This window comes from Micromys minutus, assembly GCF_963924665.1.
Source record: "Micromys minutus genome assembly, chromosome: 1".
NCBI lineage: Eukaryota > Metazoa > Chordata > Mammalia > Rodentia > Muridae > Micromys > Micromys minutus.
This window is the reverse complement of record NC_137969.1, coordinates 242,851,023-242,864,885: the sequence shown is the minus strand read 5'-3', so window position 1 is coordinate 242,864,885 and position 13,863 is coordinate 242,851,023. Positions and strand designations below refer to the sequence as shown.

General features: G+C 44.5%; 1 protein-coding gene across 1 annotated transcript in view; it reads left to right on the top strand.

The window, feature by feature from the left end:
• The window catches only part of EFCAB11 (EF-hand calcium binding domain 11), a gene marked incomplete at both ends in the record, with an annotated part of 163,899 nt that overhangs the window by 133,191 nt on the left and 16,845 nt on the right, over positions 1 to 13,863 (top strand). The window lies entirely within an intron of this gene.

Below are 13,863 nucleotides of genomic sequence, written 5' to 3'. Positions count from 1 at the left end.
ACTTGTGAAACCTACACAGTGAAACCCCACCTAAAAGGAAAAGAAAGAAAAATCATGACAGTGAGGTTCTTGGTTTCCTATCCATGTTTAGAAATTTAAAAACATTGAACTAGCCAAATAAGACCTGGCTAGAGATGGAGTACTACTGCCCAGAGATTGACTTTCACATCTCCATTATGCCTGACTTCTCTTTAATTCCCTCAGTTCACTCTATACTCTCCGTCTTCCCACTGCCAGATTCCCCATTTCACAGACACACAGATGTACACACATACATGCACACCACATCCATGCACACAAGTACACACATACATGCACAGCACACATACATGCACAGCACACATATACACACCACACACACACACATATGCACACCACATACATGCACACAAATACACACATACATGCACAGCACACATATACACACCACACATACACACCACACACATACATGCATACCCCCCTCCACACACCACATACACAAACACCACACACAAATACACACTTATCTGCACACCACATACACATATACACACATGCAAATATACACATATATGCATACCACATACATACACACACACCAAACACACATAGACACACCACACACACATACATGCACACAAATACACACATACACACACATAGACACACCACACACACACACATACACACACACACACACACACACACACACACACACACACACTACAAAGCTATAGTAAAAACTGCTGCTTTGTTTTAGAGAAACACATTACCAAGTAGGAAAGTTTGCATATGAACCCAACATCATTTCAAAGACTTAAGTTCTCAGTCCTTGTTGGTGTTTAGAGGGTGTGTACAGTACAGGATCTTTGTTTAAAACTTGTAACAAACAGTTTCGAGATGCAGATGGTTACTGGTATACCTGCATCGCAGACCACTCCCTGCATCACGGACCTACTTACACATACCGCGTCTACTCCAGCTACTTGCAAGCATGTGGGATTCAGCTTACCCAAATGTGCTGCTGTTTTGTAGTAGCAAGTGTCACCTGCTGACTCAAGCTAAAAACCATCCTAGGATTTTCCTTGTAACCTATGTTTTCTTTAGGTTACAAGGATCTTGCTGTGCTTGGATCTGGAATGTTTCCCCCCAAAACCCCACGTATAAAAAGACTTAGCCCCCAGCCAAGTGCTAAAGGGAGATGATGAAAACTGTGAGAGCTAGTTTTCACTCATGGAGGTGTGTCCTCAAAAGATGCTGCAGAGCTCTGGTCTCTCCCCTTCTCTCCTCACCCCATCCATGAGGAGAGTAGCTTTGCTAATGCGCTTCTCACTACGATTTTTCTGCCTTGCTGCAGACCCAGAAGCAGAGATGCCAACCATGATCTGAAATTGCAAGCAAAGACATACCTTTCTTCTTTCTAAGTTGATTGTCTCAGGTATTTTATTATATTAGTAGAAGTCTGACCAGTGCAGCTCCCCATCTCTCAACAAACGCTGTTGGTTCTATATGTATGACATCTAGTAATAGTGATGTTCAAAGTAGTGTCTTCAGGATGCTGGTCCATGACAAGTGTCACTGAGGCAGAACAAGCTAACATTAGAAACTGGGGTATTAGAAACTTTTAATGGAAATTTGACATGGGCATGATGACCAGGTTCACAAGAGTAGACACTCACTGGGCAGGCGCAGACACTTCAGGGCTAGAATGGCGGTGATTCATGTGTCACGCAGTCATATGATAAATAATTCCATATGCCCTGGGCCTAAGACCATGACAGTTTATAATCAGTTTGTCAACTGTACACTAAACGTAATAAAGTAACGTAACCATTTGTAGTGAGAACTTACATTTACCAGTTTTAACTTCTAATCAGTTTTTCATTTTGTGGTTTAATGTTAGTAATTACATTACAGCAACAGGCTTTATATTTTTGTTTTCCCTTCCAAGTTGCCAAGATGAAATGAGTTTCACTGGCTTTTGGGAATGGAGATGTAGGAGGAAAGAAAATACATTTCCTGAGTCTGGCAGACTGGGGATGGTGGAAATTATCCCGAGAAACCAAAACCCAAAGAGCTCATGTGGTTTCCTCAGCACTGTGGTCCCTGACGTGCTGGGTTTGGTTTATAGCTGTAATGGATGTTGATCTCCTAAAAAACGATGTTCAGTAATTTATGGAGAAATTTGTAGAGGCCATGAAGCAATGAAACCATCAAAAAACCATGGGCTGTTTACTTACAAACATTACGTTTAAAACCACCAGAATTTCTCAAAAGAAAGAATACCGGGTTAGTAAACTGATCGCAGCAGATGTTTTCTATCCCACGTATAAACACAAGGGCTTTGCGTGCTCACCGTGTGCCGCCCCAGCCTGCCAAGGCCGAAGTCCATGCAGGCCCTGCAGAAGGTACTCACAGCAGAGAAAGTAGCTCACACCCTCAATTTCACTTATCACCACTCAGCATACTCTGGGCCCAGACAAGGAAGCAGAAGGCTGACTCCCGGAGCAGTTAAAACGGGCAGCGTCCTTTTCGTTTAACATAACTCCTGCTTGTCTGCCTTTCAGCCCTGATGGTGATAAGGAGGCAGAACTTTCCGTTTTGTTAGGAACATCACCATGAAGGATGAGGCTGTAAGCAGCGCATTTGGAGTCAAAGCACAGTGTGGGAGGCAGTTTCTGGCTGCGCAGAAAACTTTCTGGAGCAGTTACCGGGAGAAGGAGCTGAGACTAGGGTATAAGTCAGAGGGCTGCCTGTCATGAGGAAGTCCTGCCAGGAAGGAGAAGCTTGGCAGAAATAAACAGTAGGCTTAGTGTTGTGCTGAAATTTGGGAGCTAGGTAAAGGCTCCTGTGCTAACGTCTGGATCACTCCCTGCTGCCGTATGACCCTGTGGCAGCGGGTCATAAACAGCCGACGCTGAACACAGAGCTGGTGATAATCGGGAGCAGTGTTGAAGATGTTGCAAGTTCAGAACAGTTCTCAGTGTTTCTGCTTAAGAAGACCATGGCGTGGGCGCTGGCGGTGCCACACAGTAATAGACAGTGTAAGCCAGAATGATCCCCAAGGAAACCCAAGCCCAGAGGCTGGTGGGAATGGTGAGGATAGTGCAGGCCCTCGGGCCATAATTCAACACAGCGTGTGCAAAGCCCTGGCTCAGCCCCCACTGCTTGGAAGATTAAAAAAAAAAATAAAAGAAAAGCAGTTGAGAAAATGGTTTGGCCTCAATATGTTGGTTGTACATCTGGGCAAGCAGGATTTCTTAGTCATCAGATAGCTGCAATTTATTAAAATATTTTTTACTTATTTATTTGTGTGTGTGTGTGTGTGTGTGTGTGTGTGTGTGTGTGTGTGTGTGTGTGCAGGTCAGAGGACAGCTTTTGGGACTTTTTTCTCTAGTTTGCACTGTATGGGTCCTGGGGATTGAACTTGGATGCTCAGGCTTGGCAACAAGCCCCCTTAGGTACCAAGCCATCTCACCATCCCTTGAGCCTGCTTCAGTTATTTTTGATGGTCTTTACATGTCCATGTAACAAGGATGTGCAGGGTGTTCTTTTCAAGGGCAGAAAGGGGGAAGGACAGACACTAGAGGGAGCTTGAAGAACCGTTTGCACCGCGTGTGTGCTCTAATGCCTGCCCATCATCAGGGGTGAGGGTGACGATCTGGAGTCACCACCAAACGTTCGATTGTCAAAGGCACCGGAATGCCTCTTTCCAGCAAAAGAGGCACCTTTAAGAGCTGAGGCATTTGGAATGTATTATTCTCATGGAAACACAATTTAGCCTAGTAACCAGCAGGATGGGTTGTTGGGACAGTTTCTGCTGAGGGCCAGGACTCAGGAAATGTAGTAGCACTTCGTCTATTTTAGGTAATTAAAAAACAAAACTCAGCTGACTGAAATTGCTCTGCTGTCCCATCTATTCTAGGAGACTCGTTTATTCCATATTGTTATTAAAACATGCAAACAGTTTAGATGTGTGATGTCCCTTGCTTTTCCCTTTAAATTGGAAAACACTGAAAGTGTAGTAAGAAGCCCATATATTAATTGCCTAAGTGGACAAAATAATATTTAGTTTCATACTTATCTTTTTTCTACATTATGCTTATCCTTAAAGTATTTCTTTATTGCTCTTAATGTATTTATTGCAATAAAACCCACTGGTTATTGAACTAATGCTATAAAATCACAACTCTTAATATATTCATATTTTTCTTAGCAGTTCATTTATATTAATTTTTTTCAAAATATAAGCAATGGATTAAAAATGTCTATCTAAAAAGTATCATCTTCTCCAGAGAGTTTAAGGAGCTTTGCCTCCTAGGACTCAGTATAACAAAGGGTTTTCCTCAAACACATTTCTCTTCCAAGTATCTGCCACTTCCAGACACGATCCCAGTAACTTCATTTCAAAAAGAACATAGTCACCATCACCAAGCCCGAGACAGCCTCAATCAGTATATCTGAATGTATGCCGACATCACCTGATGAAATTGGCCCCAAATAAAACCCCAACACACACCTAGCTCTTGTGCTTAGTGTTATAAACTCAACAGTGCAAATATTCTTTGGGAAACACAGTGCATTAGCTGCTAATACCCCAACAATCACAAGTAGACACCTACGGCTGAAATTTACTTTCTTACAAACATTTCATGTGGTCCACACCAGGCCCAAAATGAAGATGGCTTTGATTAGTGATTATCCTGCTTCCATTCAAGTTCTGGGATTACAGGTGTGTGCTGCCATTTCTGGTGTAAGCAGTAAGCAATGCTGGGCACCAAACCTAGATAGGGCCTCATGCATGCGCGGCAACCACTCCCCCAGCTGAGCTGCATCCTGAGTTGAAGTTTTGAAAAGCAACTGTTATGATAAACAGGAATCTCTGAAGTGGCTTGATTTCTTTTGTATTGTACCTAAAACAACAGAGACTGGGTACTGTGTAAAGGAAAGAGGCTTGGAGCTTGAAACAGACACTCCTAGACAGCCAGATCTGTCAAATGAATTGACAGGGTACAGTGTATAACAGGTCCAGGATGCATGCCTCAAACTATAGAACTGGTCAGACTTCTTTGGCAGGAGAGGCCACAAGGGAATCTCTACTACTGTTTTGTCAAATGGACATGTAATTCACCTTCTGAATTTATGCCCATAGACTGGCACAGCTCTAAGGCCTGGCCAGAGAAGCGTCTTTCAGCAGTGGGACCCATAGTTGGCCACAGTACTGGGAATAAGTGACAGATTGAGTGCTCAGCCCCCAAGGGGAGTTTTGTGTCACCTCTTCCAAGGCCCAGGAAACAATGCAGGAGAAGGAATGGTAGGACTGTGGAAACCAGAGATGGGGAGAGGGTGGGGGGGCATGGAGGATGCAGTCATGAAGGCATAGCAGTTGTGAGTGCTTACATTACACCAGGCCTGGAGGGAGGGAGGGAGGGAGGGAGGAAGGGAGGGGGCGATGGAGGGAAGGGAAGGAGGGAGGGAAGGAAGGAAGGAGGGAAGGAGGGAGGGAAGGAAGGAGGGAGGGAGGGAGGGAGGGAGAGAGGGAGGGAGGGAGGGAAGGAGGGAGGGAGGGAGGGGGCAATGGAGGGAGGGAGGGAGGGGGCAGTGGAGGGAGGGAGGGAAGGAGGGAGGGAAGGGAAGGAGGAAGAAGAGGCTATGAGGTAGGAAAGGGCCCACTGGGAAAAGGAGATTGCTGGGAATGAGAGGGGAAAAGGTAGCTGCGGGTGAGCGTAATCACAGAGCATTGTGTATGTGGATAATATTATCAGTTTAAAAAACAATGCCATGATAATGGGGACCAGACTTCTCCATCTGGGTTATTGAGTGTCACTTTTCAGCATCAGACCATCCTACCAAACTCAGTGAGGCTAGGACATGCTCTCCAAGTCACATTTCTCCTTTGCCAGAGCCTTCTTCTCCTTAGGGTTCTTCCCTGTGAAGTGCAGACCCAAGTAAGAGGAGGAGAGAGGAGTAGCTGATCCTTCCATCCCACTTGCCGTTCTCTGAGAGTCACCCCAGTACACCCTTCTTCACTCTGGTCATCTGAAGCTGACTTCTAGTTTCTCAGTTTCTTTCTTCCATATATTACATTCCGTTGATGATAAAGAGTTCCAGCTTCAGCCCCGTAACCGAACCTCAGCTCCGACCTCCTGAGCCCTCTACAGTCACACATGCCTCATAACCCCAGTCATAATTCCAGTATTTCTTTGGGATCAAAGATGATGGAGGCTTCATGAATTAATGGTTTCTACTTGGTAGAAAAACTAACTGCGGAATTCCTTCTTCCTTCCTTCCTTCCTTCCTTCCTTCCTTCCTTCCTTTCTTTCTGCCATTTAATCCCTCCCTATCTATCTATCTATCTATCTATCTATCTATCTATCTATCTATCTATCTAACTATCTATCTAACTATCTAGTCCATATCTTATATAAAGTTTCTTCTCTTAAACTGGGTTTGATTCCCAGATGACAGGCTTGGTGGTACCATGGTGGTCCCAGGTGGTCTGTGAATGGTGTCCCAGATGCCATGCCCAGCAGCTCGCTGGCCCAAGATGGAGTGTTAGTAATTTGTGTCATCCAGTGACATCATGATTAATCACACTGTCCCCTGTGGTTGATTGTGATGAAGTGAGGCAAGCAAGTAACTTGGCAGACCAGGTGGCTGCCACAGTTAACTGTTACAGTGTAACAGTGATGTCCAAGAGAAGGGTGTGGTAGGGCTGGTTCCAACTCTGTTGACATTCTGTAGGGCAAAAAGGCTAAGCTCAAATCTAAACACATCACAGAAGATGTGAGATGTCTCAAATGTGTCCATTCCGCATCTCCACTGCATTTCCAGTAAAACCTCTTCTACCTCATCTCAAGCTCTTTCCTTCCTCTGTGTAAGCTTGTCTGTCCAGCTCTCTCTGGCCTGCGGCTCCCTTGTAACAGAATTCTCCTTTCTTGGGAACTCGGTTCCTCTCGTATGACTGTGTCTCACCACTCTTACTTATACAGGTTATCTCATTACTTTCTTGTCTCTCTCTACTGAACTGCACTCCATTAAGACAGACTTTCTCTTAGCTATAGCATGCTCAGGCCCCTCTACCAATTCCTGTCACTTAATACATACACGGCTGCTGTCTTATTTGGCTTCGGCTGACAACTCAATACAGATCTGTGTTGCCAGGAAAGAAGGAGTCTCAACTGAAGGATTACCCAGATCAGATTGGCCTGTGGCCCTGTTTGTAGGGACCTTTTCTTAAGTGCTAACTGACAGAAGAAGGCTGATTCCACTCTGGGCGGCGCCATCCTTAGGCAGGTAGGCAGGGTTGTATAAGAAAGGGAACTGAGTGTTTCTCCATGGCCCCTGCTTCAAACCCCTGTCTTCAGTGCCTTCCTTCCCAGGTTGTTTTGGTCAGAATATTCATCATGCAACAGAAAAACAAACTGCAGCAACCAGTAATATTAGATAAATAATCCTGGGAAATAGTTTTCATCTCATTAATTCTTTTTCAATTGTGGCCATTTGAAGTAGACAGAAGGTAAAATGCCTAGATACCTACCCAACCTCATTTAACATATTTTGACATTTTGCCCTACTTAAGTCATATTGTGTTTTCTTAAGAAATGAATTGTAAAATAAATTGTTCCACTTTACCTAAATTCAGTATTAGTATAAATTATATATATATATGCCATCCTAATACTTTTTAAATTTTTGTTTTATCATTTTATGAGTGCTTTGTCTCTGTGTATGTACACTGTGTGCAGGCACGGTGCCCGAGAGTTCAGAAGAAGGTGCTAGATCCCCTGGGACTGGAATTATAGTTGTACCATGGTACATGTCTACCATTTACACACTGTTGTGAGCCTCCATGTGGGTGCGGGGAATCAAACCCTGGTCATCTGCAATAGCAACAAGTTGCTATCCAAGCCAACTCTCTAGATATGTCCTCCTGATAGCTCTCTTGTGTTTTGTTCCTGTTGTTGTTTTTCGAGGGGGTTTCCCTGTGTAATGAGCCCTGGCTGTTCTGGACTCTCATTGTTGACCAGGCTGGCCTTGAACTCAGAGTTCTGGGAGTAAAAGCATGGGCCACCATGTGGGACCTTACTCCTGCTATTTCTGTTAACTCCAGGATGTGTCTGGTCTTCCTGCTTCTACCTCCTGGGTGCCACCACTCCTGTTTTGTGTGGACCTAAGGTTGAACTCAGGGCTGATGCACTAGGCAAGCGCCCTGTAGTGAGCTGCATCTCCAGCCCCTGCATGTCAGGCCTAATACAGACTTGCTACAAACTTGCTACTGGTTCCCCAGCTGGAGCAGAGAGTTGTCAGTCTCACTAATCTTTGCATTGCTCTGTTTTGTTTATTTTCAGTTTTCCATTTTCTATTTCATTGATCTGTTATTGTTTCTCTGTACTCACATTTATTTTGATTTGTTTGCTTCACAGGTTTTGTTGTCCTCTAATAGCTATTTTAAGCATTGGTTTTAATCTTTTCATTTTTTTTTCCAGAAGCATTCATCATATATTTTCTTATTTCTGTTAGCCAGCTTTTCATCACTTGACAAAAGTGCCTGGAAAAAAAAAATTACCGTAAAGGAAGAAAGCTTTGCATTTGACTCACAGTTTGAAGCTCCTGTCCATGGCCTTGGTCATAAAAAATGAGAACATCGTGGTTGGAAACATGGTGAAGCCAAGCACCTGACCCTCAGGATGTCAGAGACACAGGGTGAGGGGCAGGAGACAGGATATACCATTCCAGGGCTTGCTCCTCCATGAGCCACCATCTCCCAATGCGATCCCATCTCCCATGAGATCTCACCATCTCCCAATGCGCTGATGACATCAGAGTCATCGTATGGTATGGCAGCCATGCCCCCAAATCCTGGCCATAGATGTTGCTACACTGAGCACCAAACCTTCTCCAGTTCAAGAGTCTTTGGGGGAAATTTAAGCCCCAAGTATTGCTTTACCCACATGCCGTGAGCATCTATACATTACGATTTTGTTGTTATTTAATTCAGAACTTTACATTTTCCTATGTGTTCTCTTCTTTGGTCCACAAGTTACTGTGAAATATTTTGTTGAGGGCTGAGGGCATTGCTTGCCTAACATGCAGAAAGTTCGACCTGACCACTTCTACAAATAAATACTCCCAATGTTTTCTATATTTAAAAGAGCAAGTAAACATGCCCACTTCATCCAAATGCATTTTTCTTTAAATTTGGGAAATCTTATGTTAAAACTTTTGACTCTTTTATTTTACTTAGTGATATAAAGCAAGTATACATTTGTTTCTGAGCATACTTAGAAGAACATTGGACACGGTGGCAGATGCTGGCAATCCCTGCACTTGGTGGGGCTTGAGGCAGGAGGATGGAGAGTCCAAGGCCATCCTGGGCTGCATAAACTCAACAGTATGCTATACTTTGTGCACCAAGATTTTCATGTACTAAGTCCTTATATTACCCGTGGTCCTATTTCTAAAGTCTCTGCTTTTCCCCATCAATCTAGAGCTTTGACGTCAGCCACATGTTTTCATGAGGCTTTGCCTCGCTGTCTTCGAGAGCAAGTTCTTCCTTCTCCACAGAAATCACTGATACGAATTTCAGAGTGTTCTGTGCAATAAAATATGCTATTGTATCACTTAAAATCATTAAATCCATAAATTAACTTGAAATATTATATTTGCAATATCTTTTTCTTCCCTAAAATGTTAATAGTTTCATTTAGTTTGAACTGACACAGGCTACTACCTTAGGTTACTGAGTGGATAGTCAATAAAATGTGCTTGTATACTTATAGTTCAGCATCGTTACAAATGCAATCTAGCTTTGAAGTGAAAAACGTAATAGTTGTTACAGAGATAGATTTTTTTTTACCTTTAGAATATGTTTTTTGTTTCTGAATTCTGAAGTTTCTAAAATTCTCTATAGATCCCCCTTTCCGGATAGTCACGGGGTATCACACCACGAGTCATCAGCGATTTTCCCTCTGTGTTCATTTCCCTTACTTGTTTTTCCTCCTTCTCACAATGTCAAGCCCTTCCAACAGTTTATCAACTAAAACTCAGATGAAGGGCATCTGTTATCTTAGGTTCTTAGGAGGCAGAAGCAGGAAGATCAAAAGTTCATGTCCTGTCCCAGCTTCAGAACAAGTTCAAGGTCAGCAAAGCCAATTCAGGGAAGGCCTGTGTCGAAGTACAGATATAGTGAAGAAGGGGCTGCAGATACGGCTCAGAGGTGGAGTTACTGACCTGGAGTGGATGAGGCCCTGTGGTCAGCTCCAGTAGTGGGAATACAGGATGTTTTGTATTTTGCTCTTCCGTCCTATCCATTTGCACTGAGTGTAGTGCTGGCCGAGGTGGTGGTGGCGCACGTCTTTAATCCCAGCACTCAGGGGGCAGGGGCAGGTGGGTCTCTGAGTTCAAGGCCAGCCTGGTTTGTAGAATGAACTCTAGGACAGCCAGGACACAGAGAGACCCTGTTCTTGAAACAAACTAACAAAGGGGTGGCAGTGGACTTGAATTTTAACAGGTTTGTTTGCCTCCCAGAAATTCAAATCTGGAAAGTAATTTTTATTCCCACCTCCACCCCACCCCACCCCCAGCTATGTGGGTGAGGCTGGGGGAGGGGGCTGTATGTATGTGTGCTGGTATGGATGGGGGTGGGAGATGCCTTCCAATGCAGGAACGTGTGAAACATGTGGGGACATCTTCCTCAAATCACCTTTCTGCTTTGTTTCATGAGGCAGAGTCTCTTACTGAATCTTATAGATACAACCAGACTGGCTAACCATCAGGCGCCCAAGTTCCACATGTCTCCCTCCCACAGCGTTGGGATTATAGGCACACACAATTTTTTAACATGGGTGCTGGGATCTGAACTCAAGCCTTTGCCTTCACTTCACCCACTGGGCCATCTCTCCCTAGCCCCAGACTTCCTTTTCACATGCTAAAAATTATTACAAGCACTCAGAAAGTGTTCAAAGAACAGGCTTCCCATTGGAGTGGATTTCAGTACTCACTGCCCTGAAGCTCTCTCGGATTTTGAGCTCTCCCATATCAGCTCCATCTCAAATCCGATCTCTCTCTCTCCTTTCCCCTTTGTTCTATCCTTCTCGAATTCTGTTTTTCTAATTAAACCACCAAATCAGTCCTAACAGAAGGCTCCAGGAACACAGTTCATGTCCTCACCCTTGCTCCCAGCTCTGAATTATAGCTGTCTACATTGTATTAATTAAGACAGATTTCATAATGAAATCCCTCTCATGGTATCAGTACTGGTAAGCTCCAACCTTGCTAAGGGCTCTTTTCTTAGGCACAATCCAGCATCCGTGAGGGAAAACATTAATTAAGACCTCTGATGGAAACTTTTCAAATGCATGCTTGCTGCGTAGTTTTCAGGCAGTGTTCTGAAATGCGTCATGGTTTCTCTTCCCTCCCCTGAGTTATGAAAATGTCTTCCTGTGCTGTTCTGTGGAGCTCTGGGGAAGACGTGGGATGTAGGGATTGCCAAATTCAGGGCCCGGATCTTTAAGATGCACTTAGCGCAGAAATCCTCATGGCTGGGAGAAAAGCTTTGGGGGTGCCCTCCTTAGCTCTGAATGGCTGAAACGCTGGGAAAGGGGTGTGAGGGTCCTCCCTAATTTCTAGCTCCACTGGCAGATGAGTACAGAGCTCTTGAATGGCCGGCAGCATTCTCCAGCCTAGCTCCTTTGTGTGGAAAGTGGGACCAAGATGGATTTTTGACATGGGTCTTATCTCTGAAAGGCTACAATTAGTATCTGGGCAGAACACCGAGACCTCGTTTTCTGGCCTAGTTGGGAAACTAGCTTTGCACTTCTGGGACCGGCTTCATTTGTAAAATGCATAGTGGGCCAGGCCGTTCTCCACGTCCCTAGTGGGGAAAAAATGGCTGTGTATCACTGTCCTGGAGAGAGGGCTGGAACTTAGAAACAGAACGAGCCGGTGAACGTACTGGCCGTGGCGGGCGTGCTGACAGGTGTGAAGCCTTGATCACGGCTCCCTTTTGGGGTCTGGAAGGGTGGGCACAGTGAAGCGCTGGAGAGACTACCTCAGACTACCTCAGGGTGTTCCAGAGATACCACTGAGCCGCTGAGCACAGGCTCTAGGTCTTTTTTTTTTTTTTTTTTTTTTTTTTTTTTTTTTTTTTGCCTGTGGTTTGATTCTGAATGTTTGCAACTATTCTTAGTGGTCTTTCTCTCTCCGCCTAGAAACTGCCTTCAGTGAAACCTCTAGTATTTGTTACTAAAGAGTATCAGTGAGTCAGAGTCAAGCCATGAAGTCTGTGAAGGAAACTGCAGCAGAAGGGCGTGCACAGACCCCATCTCAAGACAGCATCCCTCCCGGAGCATCTTCCCTTTCATCCCGTCTTTATAAACTAGTATCGCGTGAGGCCCGAGTGCTGACAGCCTTTTCTTTGCTGTACATCTCTCTCAGGATGATTCAACCAAAGACTTTTCCCTTAGCTGTCACCTGTAGACACAGAATGGGAAGAGGTGTTTTTGTGCCTAGTGTGGTAACAAGTACTCCTTAGGGAATATTCTAGAACTCGAGGAAAGTCTGAAAGAAAACAAAACCATTCGTGCCCAACCAAGGTGATGACTGCACACATTTGGTACTTTCGTCTTTCCTATGCTCAAGTTTTCTGTTGTTAAAATAATTGAGAGTTTTGTGTACCCTGCCTTTCAATCATTTGTCAGATCTGCCGTATAAATAACCCGACGATAAACACATGTTTCTATATTTTCTGACTATTTTCTCAGAAGTTTCTGGGTGCTGACAGTCGGCATTAGGGAGCTGGGTGTACTTTATCATTGTTACAGTCTGACGCTGCTTCCCCAGGCTCCTGACAAATGGATCCCACCGCCCCGCCCCACAGCGTGCCCCGCCCCACAGCGTGCCCCGCCCCACAGCATGCCCCTCTCAGCCTGCTCTTGCTAGTCGTGTGGCCTGTTTCCTTCTTCAGATCTTTGCTAGCTTAATGGGAAAATATTATTTCATTATTGTGTTTCATTTTATTAATGATAGGTAATATTAAAAGTTTTCACGTGCCTACTAGCTTTTTCTTTTCCCTTTTTTCTAAATTGTCTATTTGTGGTCCCTGCCTGCCATCGCCATTAGTCGACTATTTACCGGCTTCGTTTTTTAAATTTTATTAATTCTTTGAGGACGTGTCTTGATTGTATTGGTCAGTCCCTCCTTCCACCCACCACTTCCCACCTCTCTAGTTTTTGAGAAGAGACTGTCTTACGGCAGATATTACAGGTCCTCTGGTACTGACAGTCAGTCTTTCCACCCCTGTGGGCCTTAAGTGTAGACGTTGTTATAAATCTACTTAGTGGGGTGGGGGCACCCCACAGTCAGACAGTCCTGTATTTTGGACAGTTGCGGATCTCTATGGTAGTTTCTGCCTGCTACAAATCGTTTCCTTGACGAGGGGTGGGGGCTGCATTGTCTGTGAATATTAGGATAGCTGTGCTTAGAGATCACACTGGTTTAGGAAAGTGGCAGTGTTAGGTCCTCCTTTTGGTTCCCTGGCTCACCAGCCATAGGCAGTTGGCTAATTTTACAGTGCCAGACATAAACGTCCTCCTACTGAGTAAGTTTGAAGTCCAGTTAGCGAGCTGTTGGTCATCCCCAGTACAGAAGTTACCACTATTGTACCTTCGGGAATATCTGGCATTGCCGGCCATTGTTAGAGTTCGTAGATGTTGCATCTGAATAGGACCATTGATTGCTTTTATTCCTGGGGGGGGGGTGGTTTACACAATTCTTTCCTATACTTAGAGAGCTTGTCCTCAGAAAGGAGGCTTCCAGGACAAATTTGGAGCAGTTCCTTCAAGTCCTATATCCAAAGTTTGTGGTGCCTTTGCCAATAGG